This window comes from Aegilops tauschii, chromosome 3 (genome assembly GCF_002575655.3).
Source record: "Aegilops tauschii subsp. strangulata cultivar AL8/78 chromosome 3, Aet v6.0, whole genome shotgun sequence".
NCBI classification, from domain to species: Eukaryota; Viridiplantae; Streptophyta; class Magnoliopsida; order Poales; family Poaceae; genus Aegilops; species Aegilops tauschii.
The window spans coordinates 480398227-480421368 of record NC_053037.3 but is presented as its reverse complement, the minus strand read 5'-3'; positions in this window follow the sequence as shown (position 1 = coordinate 480421368).

Below are 23142 nucleotides of genomic sequence, written 5' to 3'. Positions count from 1 at the left end.
CGTGGATATTAGTGATGTAGTTCAACTTTCCAAATCCGACCTGATGGCCAGGGGCGTAGCTATCGATCTGCTCTAGATGGCCAAGCGAGTTGGCCCGCAGTACGAAGCCACCAAATATGAAGATCTGTCCAGGGAGGAAGACTTCCCCCTGGACAGCATTGTTGTAGATGATTGATGGGGCCATCGAACCTCTCGAAGACGACGAAGTGGAACTCTCAATAAAAGCACCAATGTCGGTGTCAAAACCGGCGGATCTTGGGTAGGGGATCCCGAACTATTGATACGTCTCCAACGTATCTATAATTTTTGATTGTTCCATGCTATATTATATTCTATTTGGATGTTTAATGGGCTTTATTATACACTTTTATATTATTTTTGGGACTAACCTATTAATGGGAGGCCCAGCCCAAATTGGTGTTTTTTTGCCTATTTCAGTGTTTCGAAGGAAAAGGATATCAAACGGAGTCCAAACGGAATGAAACCTTCGGGAACGTGATTTTCGGAACAAACATGATCTAGAGGACTTGGAGTATACGTAAAGCAATCAACGAGGAGGGCACGAGGTAGGGGGCGCGCCCACCTCCCCCAGGCGTGCCCTCCACCCTCGTGGGCCCCTCGTTGCTCCACCGACGTACTTCTTCCTCCTATATATACCCATATACCCTGGAAACATCAGATACGGAGCCAAAATCCTATTTTCCACCGCCGCAACCTTCTGTACCCGTGAGATCCCATCTTGGGGCCTTTTCCGGCGCTCCGACGGAGGGGGCATTGATCACGGAGGGTTTCTACATCAACACCATAGCCTCTCCGATGATGTGTGAGTAGTTTACCTCAGACCTTCGGGTCCATAGTTATTAGCTAGATGGCTTCTTCTCTCTCTTTGGATCTCAATACAAAGTTCTCCTCGATCTTCTTGGAGATCTATTCAATGTAATCTTCTTTTGTGGTGTGTTTGTCGAGATCCGATGAATTGTGGGTTTATGATCAAGTTTATCTATGAACAATATTTGAATCTCCTGTGAATTCTTTTATGTATGATTGGTTATCTTTGCGAGTCTCTTTGAATTATCAGTTTGGTTTGGCCTACTAGATTGATCTTTCTTGCAATGGGAGAAGTGCTTAGCTTTGGGTTCAATCTTGCGGTGTCCTTTCCCAGTGACAGCAGGGGCAGCAAGGCACGTATTGTATTGTTGCCATCGAGGATAAAAAGATGGGGTTTATATCATATTGCATGAGTTTATCCCTCTACATCATGTCATCTTGCTTAAAGCATTACTCTGTTCTTATGAACTTAATACTCTAGATGCATGCTGGATAGCGGTCGATGTGTGGAGTAATAATAGTAGATGCAGAATCATTTCGGTCAACTAGTCGCGGACGGCAGACTAAGGCATAGCCTAGTGGTGGGAAGGGGCTGATGCCTTCCCACCCACCCAGGTTCAAGGCATGGTACTTGCAATTTGGGGTTGTTGCACCAATCATACTGTAGGGGGTTCCCTTACAGTCTTTCTGTCAAAAAAAACTAGTCGCGGACGTGATGCGTATATACATGATCATACGTAAATATTCTCATAACTATGCTCAATTCTATCAATTGCTCGATAGTAATTCGCCTACCCACCGTAATACTTATGCTATCTTGAGAGAAGCCACTAGTGAAATCTATGGCCCTCGGGTCTATTTTCCATCATATTAATCTCCCGATAGCAAGCTATTTCTATTGCCGTTTATTTTGCTTTCTTTACTTTTACTCTTTACCATAAAAATACCAAAAATATTATCTGATCATATCTATCAGATCTCACTCTCGTAAGTGACCGTGAAGGGATTGACAACCCCTTTATCGCGTTGGTTGCGAGGTTCTTATTTGTTTGTGTAGGAACGTTGGACTCGAGCGTGGTCTCCTACTGGATTGATACCTTGGTTCTCAAAAACTGAGGGAAATACTTACGCTACTTTACTACATCACCCTTTCCTCTTCAAGGGAAAACCAATGCAGTGCTCAAGAGGTAGCAACTGTGCGTCTAAGGTTGATGGTAACAGGAGACGGGGGACACGATGTTTACCCAGGTTCGGGCCCTCTCTATGGAGGTAATACCCTACTTCCTGCTTGATTGATCTTGATGAATATGAGTATTATAAGAGTTGATCTACCCCGACATCGTAATGGCTAAAACCCTAAAAGTCTAGCCTTGATGACTATGATTATGATTTCTTGCCTCTACGGACTAAGCCCTCCGGTTTATATAGACACCGGAGGGGACTAGGGTTGTACAAAGTCGGTTACAGAGAAAGGAGTTTTCATATCAGGGCGCCATGCTTGCGTTCCACACAAAGGAGAGTCCCATCCGGACACGGGAGAGTCTTCGGTGTTGTATCTTCACAGCCCATCAGTCCGGCCTACGTATCATAGTCCGGATGCTAGAGGATCCCTTAATCCAGGACTCCCTTAGGCACCCCATAGACACACAAGTTGATCTCTTAGTCGTGTGCGGTGCCCCCTCCACAGTTTTCCACCTTGGTCATATTGTCGTAGTGCTTAGGCGACGCCCTGCATCGGTAACTTCATGATCACCGTCACCACGCCGTCGTGCTGACAAAACTCTCCCTCGGCCTCAACTGGATCTTGAGTTCGAGGGACGTCACCGAGCTGAACGTGTGCAGATCGCGGAGGTGCCGTGCGTTCGGTACTTGATCGGTTGGATCGCGAAGACGTTTGATTACATCAACCACGTTACTAAACGCTTCCGCTTTCGGTCTACGATGGTACATGGACACACTCTCCCTGCTCATTGCTATGCTTCTCCTAGATAGATCTTGCATGATTGTAGGAATTTTTTTGAAATACTATGTTCCCCAACAGTGGCATCCGAGCCAAGTCTATGCGTAGATGTTATATGCACGAGTAGAACACAAAGAGTTGTGCGCGATAATAGTCATACTGCTTACCAGCATGTCATACTTTGATTCGGCGGTATTGTTGGATGAAGCGGCCCAGACCGACATTACATGACCGCGTTCATGAGACTGGTTCTACCGCCATGCTTCGCACACAGGTGGCTAGTGGGTGTCTATTTCTCCAGCTTTAGTTGAATCGAGTGTGACCACACCCGGTCCTTGTTGAAGGTTAAAACAGCACACTAGGCAAAAAATCGTTGTGGTTTTGATGCATAGGTAAGAACGGTTCTTGCTAAGCCCGTAGCAGCCACGTAAAACTTGCAACAACAAAGTAGAGGATGTCTAACTTGTTTTTGCAGGGCTTGCTGTGATGTGATATGGTCAAGACGTGATGATATATAAATTGTTGTATGAGATGATCATGTTTTGTAACAGTTATCGGCAACTGGCAGGAGCCATATGGTTATCGCTTTATTGTATGAAATGCAATCGCCATGTAATTGCTTTACTTTATCACTAAGCGGTAGCGATAGTTGTAGAAGCAATAGTTGGCGAGACGACAACGATGCTTCGATGGAGATCAAGGTGTCAAGCCGGTGACGTTGGTGATCATGACGGTGCATTGGAGATGGATATCAAAGGCACAAGATGATGATGGCCATATCATATCACCTATTTGATTGCATGTGATGTTTATCTTTTTATGCATCTTATTTTGCTTAGTACGACGGTAGCATTATAAGATGATCTCTCACTAAATTTCAAGGTACAAGTGTTCTCCCTGAGTATGCACCGTTGCTACAGTTCGTCGTGCCGAGACACCACGTGATGACCGGGTGTGATAAGCTCTACGTTCACATACAGCGGGTGCAAGCCAGTTTTGCACACGCAGAATACTCGGGTTAAACTTGACGAGCCTAGCATATGCAGATATGGCCTCGGAACACTGAGACCGAAAGGTCGAGCGTGAATCATATAGTAGATATGATCAACATAATGATGTTCACCATTGAAAACTACTCCATCTCACGTGATGATCGGACATGGTTTAGTTTATATGGATCACGTGATCACTTAGATGATTAGAGGGATGTTTATCTAAGTGGGAGTTCTTAAGTAATATGATTAATTGAACTTTAATTTATCATGAACTTAGTACGTGATAGTATTTTGCATGTCTATGTTGTTGTAGATAAATGGCCCGTGCTACTGTTCCATTGAATTTTAAGGCGTTCCTAGAAAAAGTTAAGTTGAAAGATGATGGTAGCAACTACAAGGACTGGGTCCGTAACTTGAGGATTATCCTCATTGCTGCACAGAAGAATTACGTCCTGGAAGCACCGCTAGGTGCAAGACCCGCTGTAGGAGCAACACCAGACGTTGTGAACGCCTGGCAGAGCAAAGCTGATGACTACTCGATAGTTCAGTGTGCCATGCTTTACGACTTAGAACCGGGACTTCAACGACGTTTTGAACGTCATGGAGCATATGAGATGTTCCAGGAGTTGAAGTTAATATTTCAAGCAAATGCCCGGATTGAGAGATATGAAGTCTCCAATAAGTTCTACAGCTGCAAAATGGAGGAGAATAGTTCTGTCAGTGAGCATATACTCAGAATGTCTGGGTACCACAATCACTTGACTCAGCTTGGAGTTAATCTTCCGGTTGATAGTGTCATTGACAAAGTTCTTCAATCATTGCCACCAAGCTACAAAAATTCATGATGAACTATAATATGCAAGTGATGGATAAGATGATTCCCGAGCTCTTCGTGATGCTAAAGGCTGCGGAGGTAGAAATCAAGAAGGAGCATCAAGTGTTGATGGTCAACAAGACCACAAGTTTCAATAAGAAGGGCAAAGGGAAGAAGGGGAACTTCAAGAAGAACGACAAGCAAGTTGCTGCGCAAGTGAAGAAGCCCAAGTCTGGACCTAAGCCTGAGACTGAGTGCTTCTACTTCAAAGGGACTGGTCACTGGAAGCGGAACTGCCCCAAGTATTTGGCGGATAAGAAGGATGGCAAAGTGAAAGGTATATTTGATATACATGTTATTGATGTGTACCTTACTAATTCTCGTAGTAGTGCCGGGGTATTCGATACTGGTTCTGTTGCTTATATTTGCAACTCGAAACAGGGGCTACGAATTAAACGAAGATTGGCTAAGGACGAGGTGACGATGCGCATGGGAAATGGTTCCAAAGTCGATGTGATCGCCGTCGGCACGCTACCTCTACATCTACCATCGGGATTAGTTTTAGACCTGAATAATCGTTATTTGGTGCCAACGTTGAGCATGACCATTATATCTGGATCTTGTTTGATGCGAGATGGTTATTCATTTAAATCAGATAATAATGGTTGTTCTATTTATATGAGTAATATCCTTTATGGTCATGCACCCTTGATGATTGGTCTATTTTTTTTAAATATCGATAGTAGTGATGCACATATTCATAGTATTGAAACCAAAAGATATAAGTTTAATAATGATAGTGCAACTTATCTGTGGCACTGTCGTTTAGGTCATATTGGTGTATAGCACATGAAGAAATTCCATGCTGATGGGCTTTTGGAATCACTTGATTATGAATCACTTGATGCTTGCGAACCATGCCTCATGGGCAAGATTAAGACTTCGTTCTCTGGAACAATGGAGCGAGCAACAGACTTGTTGGAAATAATACATACTGATGTATGCGGTCCGATAAGTGTTGATGCTCACGGCGGGTATCATTATTTTCTGACCTTCACATATGATTTGAGCAGATATGGGTATATCTACTTGATGAAACATAAGTCTGAAACATTTGAAAAGTTCAAAGAATTTCAGAGTGAAGTGGAAAATCAACGTAACAAGAAAATAAAATTTCTATGATCTGATCGTGGAGGAGAATATTTGAGTTACGAGTTTGGTCTTCATTTGAAACAACGCGGAATAGTTTCGCAACTCACGCCGCCCGGAACACCACAGCGTAATGGTGTGTCCGAACGTCGTAACCGCACTTTATTAGATATGGTGTGATCTATGATGTCTCTTACTGATTTACCGCTATCGTTTTGGGGTTATGCTTTAGAGACGGCTGCATTCACATTAAATAGGGCACCATCTAAATCCGTTGAGACGACACCATATGAACTGTGGTTTGGCAAGAAACCCAAGTTGTCGTTTCTTAAAGTTTGGGGCTGCGATGCTTATGTGAAAAATCTTCAACCTGATAAGCTCGAACCCAAATCAGAGAAATGTGTCTTCATAGGATACCCAAAGGAGACTGTTTGGTACACCTTCTATCACAGATCCGAAGGCAAGATATTCATTGCTAAGAATGGATCCTTTCTAGAGAAGGAATTTCTCTCAAAAGAAGTGAGTGGGAGGAAAGTAGAACTTGATGAGGTAATTGTACCTTCTCTCGAATTGGAAAGTAGCTCATCACAGAAATTAGTTCCGATGATTCCTACACCAATTAGTGAGGAAGCTAATGATGATGATCATGAAATTCTGATCAAGTTACTACCGAACCTCGTAGGTCAACCAGAGTAAGATCCGCACGAGAGTGGTACGGTAATCCTGTTCTGGAAGTCATGTTACTTGACCATGACGAACCTACGAACTGTGAGGAAGCGATGATGAGCCCAAATTCCACGAAATAGCTTGAGGCCATAAAATCTGAGATGGGATCCATGTATGAGAACAAAGTGTGGACTTTGGTTGACTTGTTCGATGATCGGCAAGCCATAGAGAATAAATGGATCTTCAAGAAGAAGACTGACGCTGACGGTAATGTTACTGTCTACAAAGCTCGACTTGTTGCGAAAGGTTTTCAACAAGTTCAAGGAGTTGACTACGATGAGACTTTCTCACCTATAGCGGCTTAAGTCCGTCTGAATCATGTTAGCAATTGCCGCATTTTATGATTATGAAATTTGGCAAATGGATGTCAAAACTGCATCCTTAATGGATATCTTAAAGAAGAGTTGTATATGATGCAACCAGAAGGTTGTGTCGATCCAAAAGGTGCTAACAAAGTGTGCAAGCTCCAACGATCCATTTATGGACTAGTGCAAAGCCTCTCGGAGTTGGAATATACGCTTTGATAGAGTGATCAAAGCATATGGTTTTATACAGACTTTTGGAGAAGCCTGTATTTACAAGAAAGTGAGTGGGAGCTCTGTAACATTTCTGATATTATATGTGGATGACATATTGTTGATCGGAAATGATACTGAATTTCTGAATGGGATACTTGAATAAGAATTTTTCAATGAAAGACCTCGGTGAAGCTGCTTATATATTGGGCATCAAGATCTATAGAGATAGATCAAGACGCTTAATTGGACTTTCACAAAGCACATACCTTGATAGAGTTTTGAAGAAGTTCAAAATGGATCAAGCAAAGAAAGGGTTCTTGCATGTGTTACAAGGTGTGAAGTTGAGTCAGACTCAATGCCCAACCACTGCAGAAGATAGAGAGAAAATGAAAGTCATTCCCTATGCTTCAGCCATAGGTTCTATCATGTATGCAATGCTATGTACCAGACCTGATGTGTGCCTTGCTATTAGTTTAACAGGGAGGTACCAAAGTAATACAGGAGTGGATCACTGGACAGCGGTCAAGAACATCCTGAAATACCTGAAAAGGACTAAGGATATGTTTCTCGTTTATGGAGGTGACAAAGAGCTCGTCGTGAATGGTTACGTCGATGCAAGCCTTGACACTGATCCGGATGACTCTAAGTCACAAACCGGATACGTGTTTATATTGAATGGTGGAGTTGTTAGTTGGTGCAGTTCCAAGCAGAGCATCATGGCCATAGACATGTGTTGCATTTGATGAATGGGATCACATCATTAGAGAATAATGTGATGGACAAGAGCCATCCGCTAGCTTATCACTATGATCGTTTAGTTTATTGCTATTGCTTTCTTCATGACTTATACATGTTCCTATGACTATGCGATTATGCAACTCCCAAATACCAGAGGAACACTTAGTGTGCTATCAAACGTCACAACGTAACTGGGTGATTATAAAGATGCTCTACAGGTGTCTCCGATGGTGTTTGTTGAGTTGGCATAGATCGAGATTAGGATTTGTCACTCTGATTGTTAGAGAAGTATCTGTGGGCCCTCTCGGTAATGCACATCACTATAAGCCTTGCAAGCAAATGTAACTAATGAGTTAGTTGCGGGATGATGCACTACGGAACAAGTAAAGAGACTTGCGGTAACGAGATTGAACTAGGTATGATGATACCGACGATCGAATCTTGGGCAAGTAACATACCGATGACAAAGGGAACAACGTATGTTGTTGTGCGGTTTGACCGATAAAGATCTTCGTAGAATATGTACGAACCAATATGAGCATCCAGGTTCCGCTGTTGGTTATTGACCGGAGAAGTGTCTCGGTCATGTCTACATAGTTATCGAACCCGTAGGGTCCGCATGCTTAACGTTCGACGACAATTGGTATTATGAGTTTATGTGATTTGATGTACCGAAGGTTGTTCGGAGTCCCGGATGATATCACGGAAATGACGAGGAGTCTCGAAATGGTCGAGTCATAAAGATTGATATATTGGACCATGTTGTTCGGACACCGGAAGTGTTTCGGAGAGTTCCGGATAAAACCGGAGTGTCGGAGGGTTACCGGAACCCCTCCCTCCCGGAAGTTAATGGGACACCATGGGCCTTAGAGGAGAGAGGGCCGGCCAGGAGGTGGCACGCCCCCCCCCCCTGTTCGAATTGGACAAGGGGTGGGGACGGCGCCCCCTCCTTCCTTCTCTCCCCTTCCTCCTTCCTTCCCCTCCTTGTTGGACTAGGAAAGGGGGAACCTACTCCTAGTAGGAGTAGGATTCCCCCCCTTGGGCGCGCCCCTTTTGGCCGACCGGCCCCCTCCTCCCCTCCTTTATATACGGGGGAGGGGGCACCCCATAGACACACAAGTTGATCTCTTAGCCGTGTGTGGTGCCCCCCCTCCACAGTTTTCCACCTCGGTCATATTTGTCGTAGTGCTTAGGCGAAGCCCTGCGTCGGTAACTTCATCATCACCGTCACCACGCCGTCGTGCTGACGAAACTCTCCCTCGGCCTCAGCTGGATGTAGAGTTCGAGGGACGCCGCTGAGCTGAATGTGTGCAGACCGCGGAGGTACCGTGCGTTCGGTACTTGATCGGTTGGATCTCGAAAATGTTCGACTACATCAACCGCGTTACTAAACGCTTCCGCTTTCAGTCTACCAGGGTACATGGACACACTCTCCCAGCTCGTTGCTATGCTTCTCCTAGATAGATCTTGCGTGATCGAAGCAAGACCAATTAATTCATCCTTACTAGGCAATTCTTTTTCATGATGATTTCTACTAAACTTGAAAAAAGTAAACTCATGAGACTCATCACCAAAACTAACACCCACAGTTTGTTTCTTACAATCTATCTTAGCATTAATTGTGTTCAAGAAAGGTCTACCAAAGATAATGGGACAAAAGTCATCTTGTGGGGAACCAAGAACAAGAAAATCAGTAGGGTATTTTATTTTCCCACACAAGACTTCACCATCTCTAACAATCCCGACTGGTGATATAGTGTCTCTATTAGCAAGTTTAATAGTAACATCTATTTCATCTATCTCTGCAGGTGCTATGTCTTTCATAATTTCTTGATATAAAGTGTAAGGAATAGCACTCACACTAGCACCCATCTCACATAAACCATGATAATAGTGATCTCCTATTTTAACTGAAATAACAGGCATGGCAACAACAAGTCTATGTTTGTTTTTTCCATCAGGTTTAGCAATTCTAGCAGCTTCTTCACAGAAGTAAATAACATGCCCATCCATATCTTCTTCCAAGAGATCTTTAACCATAGCAATGCTAGGTTCTACTTTAATTTGTTCATCAGGTTTAGGTGTTCTAATATAGCTTTTGTTAACCACAGTTGAAACTTTAGCATGTTCCTTTATCCTAACAGGGAAAGCTGGTTTCTCTATATAGGCAGAAGGAACAACTGGATCAACATTATAAAGTATAGTTTCTTCTTTAACTGGTACTGGTTTTTTAATTTCTTCTTTAATAGGTGGGTGATATTTAAACCACTTCTCTTTAGGGATTTCAACATGAGTAGCAAATGATTCACAAAAGGAGGCTACTATCTCAGAGTCAAGTCCATATTTAGTGCAAAACTTTTGAAAAGCATCGGTATCCATAAAAGATTTAACACAATCATACTTAAGTTTAATACCTGACTCTTTACCTTCATCAAGTTCCCAATCTTCAGAGTTGCATTTAATTATTTCCAAAAGATCCCACTAGAATTCAATAGTCTTCTTCATAAAAGAACCAACACAAGAAGTATCAAGCATGGTTTGATCATTACGAGAAAGCCGAGCATAAAAATTCTGGATAATAATTTCTCTTGGGAGCTCATGATTGGGGCATGAATATAACATTGACTTAAGCCTCCCCCAAGCTAGAGCGATACTTTCTCCTTCATGAGGCCAAAAATTATATATATAATTCCGATCACGATGAACTAGATGCATAGGACAGAATTTTTGGTGGAACTCCAATTTCAAATGATTCCAATTCCATGATCCAATATCATCACATAGCCTATACCATGCCAATGTTTTTCCCTTAAAATATAAAGGAAAAACCTTCTTCATAACTTGATCCCTGGGTAAACCTGCAAGCTTAAACAATCCACAAATTTGTTCCACATATATCAAGTGCATACTAGGATGTTCAGTTCCATCTCCTACATAAGGATTAGCTAGCAGTTGTTCTATCATACCCGAAGGAATTTTATATTCAATATTTTCAGTAGGTGCAGTAGGTTGAGGGGTAGCTAATTGTGGTTCCGGACGAGGTGAAGATACCCCAAACAAACACCTCAAAGGATTGTTTTCCATAGTAACAAGTGACAATAAATTTCAGCACACTATATAAATGTTTCCTTACCAAATTCCACTTACCAAAGGCGCTTCACTCCCCGGCAACGGCGCCAGAAAATAGCCTTGATGACCCAAAAGTATACGGGATCAATTGTAGATCTTTTTGATAAGTAAGAGTGTCGAACCCAACGAGGAGCAGAAGGAAATGACAAGTAGTTTTCAGTAAGGTATTGTCTGCAAGTGCTGAAATTGTAAGTAGCGAGTAGTTTGATAGCAAGGTAATTTGTAACGAGCAAGTAACGATAATAGTAACAAGTATGCAGCAAGGTAGCCCAATTCTTTTGAGGCAAAGGACAGGACAAAACGGTCTCTTATGATAAGCAAAGCGTTCTTGAGGGTACACGGGAATTTCATCTAGTCACTTTCATCATGTTGGTTCGATTTGTGTTCGCTACTTTGATAATTTGATATGTGGGTGGACCGGTGCTTAGGTGCTGTTCTTACTTGAACAAACCTCCTACTTATGATTAACCCTCCCGCAAGTATCCGCAACTAGGAGAAAAGTATTAATAATAAATTCTAACCATAGCATTCAACTTTTGGAACCAATCGGTCCCTTACGGAATAGCGCATAAACTGGGGTTTAAGTTTCTTTCACTCTCACAACCCACCATCTAATTGCTACTCCACAATGCATTCCCTTAGGCACAAATATGGTGAAGTGTCATGTAGTCGACGTTCACATGACACCACTAAGGGAATAACAGCATACATACTATCAAAATATCGAACACATATCAAGTTCACATGATTACTTGCAACATGATTTCTCCCGTGACCTCAAGAACAAAAGTAACTACTCACAAATAATAAACATGGTCATGATCAGAGGAGTATTAAATAGCATCATGGATCTGAACATATAATCTTCCACCAAATAAACCATTTAGTAATCAACTACAAGATGTAATCAACACTACTAGTCACCCCCTAGCACCAATCTATAGTTCCGATAACAAGATTGAATACAATAGATGAACTAGGGTTTGAGATGAGATGGTGCTGGTGAAGATGTTGATGGAGATTGCCCTCCCTAAGATGGGAGAGTTGTTGGTGATGATGATGACGATGATTTCCCCCTCCGGGAGGGAAGTTCCCCCGGCAGAATCGCTCCGCCGGAGGGCAAAATTGCTCCTGCCCAAGTTCCTCCTCGAGACAGCGGCGCTCTGTCCCGAAAGCCTTCTTCTTATTTTTTCTAGGTCAAAATGACTTATATACCAAAAGATGGGCACCGGAGGTGGGCCGAGAAGGCCACAACCCACAAGGGCGCGCCCAGGTGGGTTGGGCCCACCTCGTGGCCCCCCTCTGGTGTTTATTGGCTCCATTATTTCTTAAATAATCCATAAAAAATCTCCGTGAAGTTCAACTTATTTGGAGTTGTGCAGAATAGGTGGCCTGACGTAGCTTTTCCAGGTCCAGATTTCCAGCTGCCGGAATTCGCCCTCTTGGTGTGTTCCTTGCAAATTATGAGAGAAAAGGCACCAGAATTACTCCAAAAAGCATTATTATGGATAAAAAAATTATAAATAACAGTAAGAAAACATGATGCAAAATGGACGTATCAGGGCGGTACAACCTCTCTATGTAAAAAAGGTAAGATCAAAACAGCCACAACTTTCGCATATGAGCTCCGAATTCGACGAAATCAAGTTTGCTGGAAAGCTAAAGACAAGAGAAAACACAATCTTGATAGAAATATCAAGAAATAGAAATCAAGAAAATACCCATAATAAAATGGTGAGAACCCTTTCTCATATAAGACTGCTAAAAACTCCAACACCGAAAACACAAAAGAAGATGCATAAGAAATCATTTTTCGATGAACTCGAGCTTGTCATGAAGATGACCATAAGCTCGTAATCTCACAACGAGAAGAACCAAACAAGAACAAAGAGATATGATGCAAGGATGCAATGGTTTTAGCTCTCGACAAACGATACGATCAAGCTACACACTAGAGAGCCCCCCTTGACAGTACGACAGTCGATCCTACAACCCGGTCTCCCAACTACCACCATGAGACCAGTAAAATAGCAAACCTATCAAGGGTAAACCTTTGCCTTGCACATAGTCCACTTGAGCTAGATGATGATGATCTTGACTTACTCAAGTTGGACCACCTTTCTTGATTGCGTTGGCTCGATGAAGATTAGTTGATTGCTCCCCCATACTCCACTATGGTGAGCCACTCTTCGGCACATATTCACAAGTTCATTGCCACTACAATGGACATCAAGCTTTAAGCATGATTGCTCCCCCATACTCCATTATGGGTGAGCCACTCTTCGTGTTGCTCCACTTGAACTTGCACACCGCAAACTTGATGACAAACACCACTTGTCATCCTCCTTGGGTTGTATGAGATCTTCCTCTTGAAGAAAGCCCATGGAAACATACCTAACCCCACACAGAACTCTCATGTAGACCATGGGTTAGTACACAAAGTGTAATGGACAATGCTTACCATACCATGGGATCACTTTATCCCTCTCGGTACAACTTGTGCGCTTTGTGTGTTGATCAACTTGAATCACTCTGTGTAATTAGTCTTGATCAACCTTGAATCTTTCCAACTCTCTTCATTAGGATGATGTCTTGAAGGTAAACTTGAATGTTCACACAATCTTCTTCTTCAAGACATGCTTGCAATATGCTCAACACTCACATGACCAATCTTTGGACAATTCCTTAATAGCACCTTGGTCAACTCATAAACTCCTTGAAACCAACACATGGACTTCAAGAAAAGCCTATGGACAAATCCTTCAAATATAACTCAATGCAACCATTAGTCCATAGAGAATGTCATCAATTACCAAAACCACACATGGGGGCACCGCATGTCCTTTCAATCTCCCCCATTTTGGTAATTGTTGACAATCACTTTTAAGAGAGTTTATATAAGGAATTATGCATCACCATGCAATGCAACAACTAATAGTGCATGCGTATGAGATGCAAATGCTAAGGAACAAAACCAAAGCAAGAGGAGATAACTCTCTAAACTTCTCCACAAAACTCCCTGAAACTTCTCCCCCTTTGCCATCGATTGCCAAAATGGGCGAAAGCTTAGAAGGCCAATATAAAAAGTGTTCCTCCATAAATTGTGTATTTCTCAATAAGAGAGTGGAATGTCATACACATATCCAAAGGTAAATACTTGGAGGAACACAAACTATATTGAGGCACAAAGATTGCTAAAGAATGATATGCCACGAAGACATAACAAAGACAGACAGAAGTAATCAAGCAATCAAAAGATATCAATTGAAGCAAGCAATCAAAAGAATATAAATTGAATCAACTAGACCAATGATCCTACGAGCCACATGAAATAAAGATATTATGATACACGCAAGGGAGTGTTCTAAATAAACTAGGGAAGCTCCCCATGATTTGTGCACAAATAAGAATTTTTGTGATTGGATACAACGTGCACAAAATAGGATCATCACTCCCCCAAAATCAATAGAAACACACAACAATTGCAAGTGAGCATATAGGAAACTAAGCCTAGCGGCTGCAACAAACACATGGTTGAGCAACATGTAAAAGAGGCAACTTAAGAATAGGCTCAACCAAAACCGATGTGTGTGAGTCAAGGGCAATGCACTTGAGAAGACTAATGTACGAATGGGCATTAAGCATTAATATAGTCTTGAATGAATGAGACACACGGTGCAAGGCCTGTCATTCCCACACACAACTAGAAAATGGGTTCACAAGCTCACTAATAAGCAAATAAAGAACCTATGCTTGTGACAACCCGTGGTGAAGATATAAAAGGAAGCTTCATTAAGAGGAGGGATACCAATTGAATTGGCAAAAGCCTCATCATGACAAGCAAGAGGAAAACAATCTTCACCACAAAAGAGTGCAACAAGATGCAAGGAGATATGACCCGCACTCAAGGCAAAAGCTTTCACGGAGCCACCAAAGAAAAAACATAAGAAAGACAAGGTGGACGTGAAAGAAAGGATATCATCTAGAGATGAAATTTCTCTCAAGTGTATATGTACACACGAAATAGTTCCAAAAAGGAAAGAACAAGATATCCGCAAGGAAGTCATAAATATACCAATAAGATATTTGCGTGAAAGCATATCACTTGGCTAGATATGGTCTTATTGTATATAAATGAAGTCCAACCACACATCCATCAAAGTCATCACAAGTAGCAACAAGAGATCATCGTTGGGATGCTTTGAGAAAGGAAACAAGTATCACAAGATGGAATGAATATCATGCCAAGATGCAACCTACACAAGGTTATGGAGAAGCATGAAGAGATACTTGTTACTGAGATAGCACTGGAAGGATGTAGAAGATACCAATTGAAGGTATTAGATAGTAGTTCATTGAACATCCTAGTTTGACTCCAATAAGCACATGGTGACACCACCTTCCTTGTGTGTGAGCCGAGCATCCAATGTATCTCCAATTGTTCCTAAAACAACAACACAAACAAAATGGTACCCAAACTCACTGGGACCAAAGATTTAGAAACACTAATACATAGGACAAACTCCACATAAATATGTGCACATAGATATGAAAATAAATATCATGCACATCTCATCCAATTTGAGACTTGGTGGAGTTTCCCCTATATATTGGGTCAAATAAAGAAAGCATGCCAAAGAAACTACAAGAAGTTAATATGCATGCTCAAAACTTTCAAGAACCGATACCAAATGACAAAGAAATACCAAGTGAAGAAAAGATACCAAATGAATAAATCATCACTTGGAGGATATCCATAAAATATACATCGAGGAATGAGATATCCATTGATACACACTAAATAAAAGATATCAAACTCCCAAAAGAGAGGATGGTTCCAAACAAACCAAGCTCTCTACAAAGTTTCATGATGGCACAAAGTACCAAAAAGAAAACGGTTTGCATTCCACCAACACACACTTGATAAGAATCACAAGGTGAGCGTTCTAAGGAAAATAGGATAGCTCCCCCCAAGCATTGTGCATTATAGAGAATTTGCATTTGAATACAAAAAGCACAAGATGGGATCACAACTTTCACTATATCTATACAACACTAGACAAGCTCAAGGAATTAACAAGATCCACAAGTGGTATGGAATACAATGGGAGTTGACACAATCCTTGGCAAGAGATGAGGCAAATAAAATCAAAAGCCAATGTAAAGATGATCAATAATTTCTACCACACAAGTGAGTACCAATTGTCGAAAGACAAGAAGTATTTGGAAATAATTCCCGGTGGTAGATAGCAAGGATATCCAACATCATCTTCACACCAAACACAAGCAAATTTGCAACTTGTAGAGCTAACATGCCACCTAGGAACAAGATAATTTACAATATCAACTCTAGGTGACAATATCTCAAATGTACACATTTTCTAGGCTAGTAATATGCACATAGCATATTACTCCCCCATAATGTGATACCAATTAAAGATAAACAAGAGGCAAATAAAATGATCCAACAAGAGATTATTAATGGACTATTTAGAATTTGAATTTCTCATGAGAAGACATACCACATAGCGACTAGATAATCTTGTAATATCCATACTAGACGGTATTCCTCATGTACACACATTTATAGGATTGTGAGGTGCACAAAGCACATCACTTCCCCAAAATGGGATTTTCCATTAGTCTCTCATAAGAGCCAACTAAGATACACACAACATGCAAAAAGGCTCGACACAATATTCTCACGTACATGATGTGCAAACCAATATACACATACTTGATTACTCAAGACAAGCAAATTGGAAGCACAACATATACAAACACTTGCAAGGTACAAAACCAAAACATGCAAAGGAGCAAGTAACTTTCAATGTAAACAATTTAAGTACAAGTCACCGCAAGGAGGCATATTGGATATAAGATAGAAACTTGACAACCCAATTGACTTGGCTTGAGACAATACGAATGATGAAGATCCCTTAATTCTTCATGATGTAGCCAAGTCTCCAATGCCCTCCATCAACACCTATTGATCAAGTTTGAGCTAGTTGGTCCCCAACCAAGTTGGGTCCTAAGAGGTTAGTCACAATAGGCTTGGCTACCCAAATGGTTCTTTTCTTGACACCACTTTGAGTACCAACAACTTTGGCAAACACATGGCCAACCTTATCCTTACCAAGAGAATAGATATCATCAATAATAATTGGGTTGGATAAGTTACCACTAGTGCATGAAGAAGCGAGGTGACCTTTATCACGACATAGGTAGCAACATCTACTCTTCACTTTCTTCTCACTTGATTCTCAACTTGAGAAGCATTAGCTTGAGTTTTCTTGGGAAGATGCCTTTCTTCAACTTGAGGTTGAGCATGAGAGTGAACTTGTGGCTGCTTCCCTTGTTGCTTGTCACTAATGGGCTTCTTCAATGGGCAAGATCTAACATGATGCCCTTCTACTTTGCACTTGAAGCAAACAATCTTGGTCGAATTCTTGACTTGTTCTTGGCCCTTCTTTTTGTTCATCTTGGACTTCTTCTTCTTATTGGAGTTGAATCCAAGTCCACCTTTGTCATTGGGGGATTTTTGCACACTCAAGATATTGTTGAGTGTAAACTTCCCTTCGTGACTCTTTTCCAAGTCTTTCTTCAAATAAGTGACTTGGGCCTTGAGCTCTTTGATTTCCTCTACATGGTTAGTCTCAACACAAGTACTAGAGGAAGTATAAGCTTCATCGTTAGAGCAACAAGGAAAGGAAAGCAATTCATCACAAGATGTACCAACATTATGAGTAGATGAATTACAAGGACTAGCACATGGCAATATAGCATTTTGACTAGAAGTAGTGCTAGTATCCACATGAGGCTCACTAGATGTTACCTTAGCAAGCATGGCCTCATGAGCTATCTTTAGCACATTATGGGATACTAGATTATCATCATGAGAGCTTGAGATCTTTCATGACTTTCTTCCAATTTCCCATATTTACTAGATAGCAACTCAAGTTGAGCCCGTAGCTCAACATTCTCCTTCAAAATGGATGCTTCAAAAGTAATAGAGTTATTAGCACAAGCATCATCAATAATAGCAAGAGGAGAAGGCAACTTTACAAGCTCTTTTGAATATGAAGCTTTAAGTTGAGCATGAGACTTGGTGAGTTTGATGAGCTCACCCTTGATGACCCTTGAGCCATTTTCGAGGTGCTCAAAATCCTCAAGGAGTCTAGCATGAGAAACTTCAAGCTTAGCATTTTTAGTTTCAAAAACATTGGCCACCTCAAGGGCTCTATCATGAGATTCCTTCACTCTAGATAATTCTAGAGCAAAAGTCTCCTCAAGATATTCCTTGGTGGTTTGTTCAAGTTCAAGAGCTTGAGAGAGGTCCACAATCTCATTAGCGTAATCACGCTCATGACCTTCCATTTTATCAATGGTGACCTCATGCTCCTCGATATGACATTTCAACTCCTCAATATATTTCTTGCCCTCAATGGAAATAGACATGATTTCCATGAAGTTGGAACGAGAAATTTTATTCTTATGGAGAGCTTTCAAAATCATTTCTCCCTTAATTTTTAAGGAAGCAACATTATCATTCTCTTCATCATTATCCTCATCATCATTACCATTAACATCATCATCAAGAGACATATTGGGGTTCAAAGTAGTAGATACCTTTGAAGCCTTAGCCATAAGGCAAAAAGCAATAGATGATGATGTTGGATCCCTTGAAGCACCGTTCAAGACCACATCTTGTTCCATGGAGTGTTGGGTTTCCTCTACATTGTTAGCACAACAACTCGAGGACATACATGCATTTTTATCATGGCAACAAAATATAGAAAGCATATCATCATGAGATTTAGTCAAGCAATTTCTACATGATATGCACGGACTATCAACACAGGCATGAGAAACATGTAAGGTTCACGAAGTGTTAAAGTCCAAAGATGGGGCATTACAACAAGATGGCGATGAGGAGTGATCAACGTCATCATTGCAATGACCAACACTACTCACCATAGCATTACCTTGTGGCAATCCACATGTAGGTGAAGTAGAAGAAGTTGAGAAGGCAACACGGCCGAAGGTGTGATACATCTCCAACGTATATGTAATTTTTGATTGTTCCATGTTGTTATATTATCAATCTTGGATGTTTTATAATCATTTTATATCATTTTTTGGTACTAACCTATTGACATAGTGCCAAGTGCCAGTTGTTGTGTTCTGCATGTTTTTTACATCGCAGGAAATCAATACCAAATGGAGTCCAAATGCAACGAAACTTTACGGAGATTTTTTGGACCAGAAGACACCCAATGGGCCAAGGTTGCGCTTGGGGGTGCTCCAAGGGGAGCACAACCCACCAGGGCGCGCCAGGAGGCCCAGGCGCGCCCTGGTGGGTTGTGCCCACCTCGGGTGCCCCCGGACCGCCTCTTTGCTCTATTAATACCCCAATATTCTAGAAACCCTAGGGGAGTCGACGAAAATCAATTCCAGCCGCCGCAGAGTCCAGAACCACCAGAGCCAATCTAGACACCATCATAGAGGGGTTCACCACTTCCATTGGTGCCTCTACGATGATGCGTGAGTAGTTCTTTGTAGACCTTCGGGTCCGTAGTTAGTAGCTAGATGGCTTCCTCTCTCTCGCTGAATTCTCTATACAATGGTCTCTTGGAGATCCATTTGATGTAACTCTTTTTGCGGTGTGTTTGTTGGGATCGGATGAACTTTGAGTTTATGATCAGATCTATCTTTTTATATCCATGAAAGTTATTTGAATTTCTTTGATCTCTTTTATGCATGATTTCTTATAGCCTCATATTTCTTCTCTGAAATTTGGGTTTTGTTTGGCCAACTTGATCTATTTATCTTGCAATGGGAAGAGGTGCTTTGTAGTGGGTTCGATCTTACGGTGCTTGATCCCAATGACAGAAGGGGAACCGACACGTATGTATCGTTGCTAGTAAGGATAAAACGATGGGGTCTATCTCTACATCTTGTCTACATCATGTCATCGTTCTTATTGCATTACTCCGTTTCTCCATGAACTCAATACACTATATGCATGCTGGATAGCGGTCGATGTGTGGAGTAATAGTAGTAGATGCAGGCAGGAGTCAGTCTACTAATCTTGGACGTGATGCCTATGTAATGATCATTGCCTTGATATCGTCATGATTATTTGAAGTTCTATCAATTTCCCAACAGTAATTTGTTCACCCACCGTTTGCTATTTTGCTCGAGAGAAGCCACTAGTGAAACCTACGGCCCCCGGCTCTCTTTCTTATATTATTTGCCTTTGCGATCTATTTTCCTTTGCTTTTATTTTCAGATCTACTAAACCAAAAATACAAAAATACCTTGCTGCATTTTATTCTTATTTATTTTATTTGGCGTTCGATCTATCAATCTATTACAACTTTCTCCCGTCCTTGTGCCAATTTCTGGCGCCATTACCCGAAATGGATTGACAACCCCTTTAACACGTCGGGTTGCGAGTGGTTGTTATTTGTGTGCAGGTGTTGTTTACATTGTGTTGCTTGGTTCTCCTACTGGTTCGATAACCTTGGTTTCATCACCGAGGGAAATACCTACCGCTGCTGTGCTGCATCATCCCTTCCTCTTTGGGGAAATACCAACGTAGCTTCGAGCCGCATCAAGATGGAGGGAGAACAATCATCCCCACAAATCTTGGACACACCATATTTATCTTGAAGATTTGTCCACAACTCATGAGCATCCCGGAACGGCATGAGTGGAAATATAACTACATTGCTCAAAGCATCGAAAAGCACATTAGAAGCTTGAGCATTGAGATAAGAGTTTTTCTCATCCTCTAAAGATAATCTTTGGGGATCCTTCGGGGGAGAAAACCCCATATCTACAATTCGCTCTAAAGTTGGGTCCATGACCCTAAAGAGATTAAACATGCAAATTACCCAAACATCAAAATTTGTGCCATCGAAACTAAGAGTGTCAGAGAATCCTAATCCCATAGTTGACATCTTTACTCTCTAGGCTGTTAAGCCTAATAAAGAGAGACGAGGCTCTGATACCAATTGAAAGATCGAGGATGTCGCCTAGAGGGGGGTGAATAGGCGCTTTAAAATAATTAAGGTTGAGGCTTGAACAAATGCGGAATAAACCTAGCGGTTAATTTGTCAAGCACAAAACCTACAACAACTAGGCTCACCTATGTGCACCAACAACTTATGCTAAGCAAGAAAAACTACTTAGGTGATAGCAAGATATATGACAAGAAACAATATGGCTATCACAAAGTAAAGTGCATAAGTAAAGGGCTCGGGTAAGAGATAACCGAGGCACGCGGAGACGACGATGTATCCTGAAGTTCACACCCTTGCGGATGCTAATCTTCGTTTGGAGCGGTGTGGAGGCACAATGCTCCCCAAGAAGCCACTCGGGCCACCGTAATCTCCTCACGCCCTCGCACAATGCAAGATGTCGTGATTCCACTAAGGGACCCTTGAGGGCGGTCACCGAACCCGTACAAATGGCAACCCTTGGGGCGGTCACCGAACCCGTACACTTTGGCAACCCTTGGGGGCGGTCACCGGTACCTGTCAAATTGCTAGGGGCGATCTCCACAACCTAATTGGAGACCCCGACGCTAGCCTGGAGCTTTACACCACAATGATTGAGTTTCGAACACCACCAACCGTCTAGGGCGCGCAAGCACCCAAGAGGAACAAGCTCAAGGGTACCAAGCACCCACGAGTAATAAGCTTCTCAACTTGTAACTTCCACGTATCACCGTGGAGAACTCAAACTGATGCACCAAATGCAATGGCAAGGGCACACGGAGTGCCCAAGTCCTTCTATCCCAAATCCCACCAAAGCAACTAATGCTAGGGAGGAAACTGAGAGGAAGAACGAAGAAGAGAACACGAAGAACTCCAAGATCTAGATCCAATGGGTTCCCCTCACATAGAGGAGAAAGTGATTGGTGGAAATGTAGATCTAGATCTCCTCTCTCTTTTACCTCAAGAACTAGCAAGAATCATTCGAGGGATTGAGAGATAGCAAGCTCGAAGAATGTCAACAATGGGGGAAGAACACGGGCTCAAGAGATTGGGTCCAATGGGGAAGAAGATCCCCTTTTATAGGTCCCCACGAATCTGCCGTTATGTGCAGAAAATAGTAGGACCGGTACAACCGGTGCACGAACCGGTACAACCGGTCAAAGCAGAGGAAAATCCTACCTATAGGAAAAAATCCTTGAGCGGTACAACAGCCCAGGGAACCGGTACTACCGGTTAAACTGAACTAACCGGTACAACCGGCCCACAACCGCCCAAGAACCGCTCCACAACAGAAACTAGTCCGGTGGTAGAGCGGTACATGGATGGTACAACCTTCGGACCAATTCTGGAGCAGTACAACCGCTCCAAACACCGGTTGTACCGGTCAACCGGTACAACCTCTCTATGGGGTGGTACAACCTTTCTATGTAAAGCAGGTAAGATCAAAACAGCCACAACTTTCGCATACGAGCTCCGAATTCGACGAAATCAAGTTTGTTGGAAAGCTAAAGACAAGAGAAAACACAATCTTGATAGAAATATCAAGAAATAGAAATCAAGAAAATACCCATAATAAAATGGTGAGAACCCTTTCTCGTATAATACTGCTAAAAACTCCAACACCGAATAAGAAATCATTTTTCGATGAACTCGAGCTTGTCATGAAGATGGCCATAAGCTCGTAATCTCACAAGGAGAAGAACCAAACAAGAACAAAGAGATATGATGCAAGGATGCAATGGTTTTAGCTCTCGACAAACGATACGATCAAGCTACACACTAGAGAGCCCCCCTTGATAGTACGGCAATCGATCCTACAACCCGGTCTCCCAACTACCACCATGAGACCAGTAAAATAGAAAACCTATCAAGGGTAAACCTTTGCCTTGCACATAGTCCACTTGAGCTAGATGATGATGATCTTGACTTCCTCAAGTTGGACCACCTTTCTTGATTGCGTTGGCTCGATGAAGACTAGTTGATTGCTCCCCCATACTCCACAATGGTGAGCCACTCTTCGGTACATATTCACAAGTTCATTGCCACCACAATGGAAAACAAGATTTAAGCATGATTGCTCCCCCATACTCCATTATGGGTGAGCCACTCTTCGTGTTGCTCCACTTGAACTTGCACACCGCAAACTTGATGACGAACACCACTTGTCATCCTCCTTGGGTTGTATGAGATCTTCCTCTTGAAGCAAGCCCATGGAAACATACCTAACCCCACACAGAACTCTCACGTAGACCATGGGTTACTACACAAAGCGTAATGGACA